The following is a 4,057-nucleotide window of genomic DNA, read 5'->3' as shown; positions in this document are numbered from 1 at the left end:
TTATACTTTCCATACAGCTGTGTGCCATCAACCTGCACCAATGGCTTGTAGTGCCTTAATGCCACAATACACGGATAGAAGCTCCAAAAAATACGATGGAGAACTCTTGCACCTTGAACTTCCTCACTCTCACGGTAAACGGGGAGTGTTTTTATTTAGACATGAGACCTTAGCATCTTCGCAGGCATTGCTTTCAACCATACTGGCAGAGTCTGGTAAAAAACTTCCCAATCACCGAAAATTTTTACGACAGGTTTTTGCTTTACCAGCCAAGTCTTGTGGTAACTTACAGTGTAGTTGAACCTAGACTAAACTTCTGCAATAATAGACTTCACCTTTATCGACCGGTCTGCTTCAACCAACAGCCGAATGGCATACGCAATTGTGTCTGAATCCAACTTGGCATGATCTTGTGAAATCGTGCCCATGGTGCACGTGTGTTTGCCATTGTATCTCCTGATCTTCCAACACTCCTTCTTTCTAATCAAGCTTGCTCGTATAAGCCAATCGCACCCTACACCATAACCCTTGCAATTCGCATAGAATGTTTGTGGCTCAGACTCATAAATAGTGTAATAAACTCCTCTAAAGATAGTGTAGCTTTTGATTGCAGATATCACTGACTCCCTAGAACCAAATTCCATTCCAACACTAAACTCACCATCTTCTGCCGCAACATCGCCTTTACCTATGACATGTGAACCACCATCAGTCAGACAACGTAAATAAAATTAATAGTAGTGGTAACTTTAATTAACAACCATAAGATAACATACCGATATTCGCATACTCAAGAAATTCCGGTGCATGCATGGCTTCAGGATCCAAATTTCGCATAAAAGACGGAACTCCAAAGGGGTGCCGACTTACAATCGTCTACGCCTTATTTTGTACCGCCGGATTGCTTGCCAAGTCTCCATCATCGTTTTCGTCATCGACTTCATAATTGGCTTCAAACTCATCTTCACTGTCATTATCTTCTTCCCAATCTATATCCCCGAGTTCATCAATATTGACATCGTCGCCAACCACATCCATCCCCGTATGATATCCAAACTCAACGTACAACTCGATCATCGGCACATAAAATCGGGTTTGTTGATAAATACAAAACATATGTTGCATACTTGCGTTGTCAGATGGACATTATTTGAAACTGTATCAGCCCATCAAATACTTGTACATGACTTTTGTATAAAATATTGCTCATCTTTTTCAAAATGTGACTTTGTATATTATCACAACGACCATTTTGCAACTCCACAAAACTCATGGTGCATGGAATAGCAAACGATAATGGACATTCACAAACAAAAGTCACTCTTTCGTGTGTGTTTGGTGTAATCTCACCATTATGATACACTCACAAATTTACAACACCTTCCATAATCTCAACCTCACCTAAACCGACTTTTTTCACATAGCTAATTGCAATAAAAGCACACCACTATAGACTTTATGCAAGAAAGAGTAAGAGGAGAAGTGAAGTGAAGATGGATAAAATTGTGCCTCGTATTTATAGGCAAAGTTGTTGATTAAAATATTATTTTATGTTCAAAACGCAACCTGCATTTTAAGGCCTCCAAGAAAAGCTTTCTGACACTCACAAAACGCAACCTCCGTTTTGATTGCTCCAAAAAAATTTAATTTTATTGTTCCAAAAATGCAACCTGCGTTTGGCCAACACAAAAAAAATGAGAAACTCAAAACGCAACTTGCATTTGGTAAGTTTCAAAAACAAAAAAATTACAAACTTTTGCAGGTAACTTTTGTTTCTGACACCATAGCAGTGAAAATTTTGGCCACGCATCCATTTCATGGTGTAACACCTTACTTTTTTCCATAACGGAAAAAAATGAGCCCAAAAATATTGACCAAAAAGAAAACACCCAACCAAAATCTTAAGATAATTTTCTCATTGTTGAATAATAAAAAGAGTAAACTACCATTTCTGCCCATCAAAGTTGAGAATGCTGACAAAGCTACCCACAGAAGAAAGAAATTACCTAATGTACCGAACAATAATTACATCCGTGGGACAAAACTAACCAATCGCTATTCTGGCGTTGACTCCGTTAGTGACGCTCCCTACGTGGCACATCACGGTATTACGTGGCCTACGGGGCTTCTTACGTGGCCTGTTGAGCTGTTTGATCGTTATAATGAACCATAAACCCCAAAGTTTCCCAAATTCAAAACTTCTCTCATCCTAAACACGAAATCTATTAGATTGACAAAATTCTTGGAAAATATACCAATGTCAAGGTAAAGACTCTTTACTCCACCTTCGAATGGGAGCTGTAATGTATCTAAATGCTCAATTTCAAAGCGGGTACATGATAGAAAGTTCAATGGCAGATGCTTCTGTGGTTTGGGGGTGACGCTGTTGCAGTCGGGGATGGCGATGAATCCTGGGAGGTAGTTCATCCGTTGTCTCAATTGGAAGGTAAACCCGTTGTACACTCTGTATGGACGGCGATGAATGTGTGTCTGATCTAATTTTTTTTTCCATTGATAGACCTCGGACTGCAGCTTTTTTGTATGGGTAGACGAAATCGAAGGACAGTGGGAGGGTTTGAGGAGAGGACTGTCAGAAAGAAAGATGCATAAAGATATTCTCGAGGCTGAGGCTGAAGTGAAGATGCTCATGAAGTTAGGGGGATTGAAGCTGGAGTTAACAGACTTAGGTTGTGGCTTGAGATTATGTCAATGGTGGTGGTGTGTAACCTTGTATGCCTTGTATATTTCATTTTCAGTAGGTTTTGAGTCTGAGAAGTTGTTAGACTATGATGATGACAAAAATAACCATACTCGATTCAGAGTTTGACATTTATCCACATTACAAATCCAAGAAATGTCAAATGTAGTCTTACAAAATATATAGCTTGCAAAAAAGATCCATTACGAATTGGTATTTTTGTTTTGTTTGTATGGTATTCCAAAATAACATGAAAGAGAGGCAACATAACATGCTATGTACGTAGTAACGAAGTTATTTGAACATTCAACTTATAAGTATGAGTATCAACTGCGATTATGAATCCATACGGAAAACCAAAACATAAGCAATATAGGGTAAAAGTATGTGACATATCCAACAATTATAACATAAACTACAGATCCAACAAAATAACATAATATAAGCATGCTTACTTCATGGATTTGGAGTAGAGTTGCTGCTTCCACTTGATCCTTCTTTCAAGTGTGCAGTTGTTGACCACTTTTTTGCTGGTGGATGGAAGATTGGTTGCGGCCACCTAGTTGAGCTTGATCCTCTAACTGCGGGAGTTGGCATAAAGTCCATGAACCTTGAAGAAGTAGTGCCCTGAGAGGCAGTTTGCATGGTTTGAGGTGTCATAATGGGGGGTGATAATCGAACTTTCTATCGGTAACGGAATTCACAAATAAGTTCGCGTTGTAAGTATAGTTTCTAAACCAACAGAAAATCCTTTCGTACAAAAGTTTTGTTTGTCACTTAAGCAAACCCAATAAAAATAAATAACCGAAGTATTCAAACCTCGGGTCGTCTTCTCAAGGAATTGCAGGGAGGTGTATTTTATTATTGGTTATGGAAAAAGGTATATTTTGGATTTTTGAAATAGAGAACAAGTAATTTAAATGGCAAGGAAATAAATTAATAATTAGAAAATCTCTTGGCAAGGTATGAGAATTAGAAGTCATATCCTAGTTATCCTTATCAGGTGTGATGAGAATTGGCTTTTAATCCCACTTAGTTAACCTTTACTCAACAAAGGAAGGTCAAGTGGACTAATTAATTTGATTCCTCAAGTCCTAATCAATTCCTAAGAAAAGACTAGAGTTATTGGAATTCAAATCAATTAGCAAAAATAACAATTATCGATCACGATGAGTTTGATAACTCAAGAGTCTCCAATTAATCAATTAAAGCCAAGAATATAAAAAGCTAAATAAAAATCATAGATCTGAAATACCTCAAATTGCATTAATAAAAGAAAATCAATCCAAACATAAAGAGTTCATAAACCAAATTGAGAAAATAAGTAAAAGGAACATTGAACCTGAAAATTGAGAAGAA

Source organism: Arachis stenosperma, chromosome 5 (assembly GCF_014773155.1).
Source record: "Arachis stenosperma cultivar V10309 chromosome 5, arast.V10309.gnm1.PFL2, whole genome shotgun sequence".
Lineage (NCBI taxonomy): Eukaryota > Viridiplantae > Streptophyta > Magnoliopsida > Fabales > Fabaceae > Arachis > Arachis stenosperma.
This window is presented reverse-complemented; position numbering follows the sequence as displayed.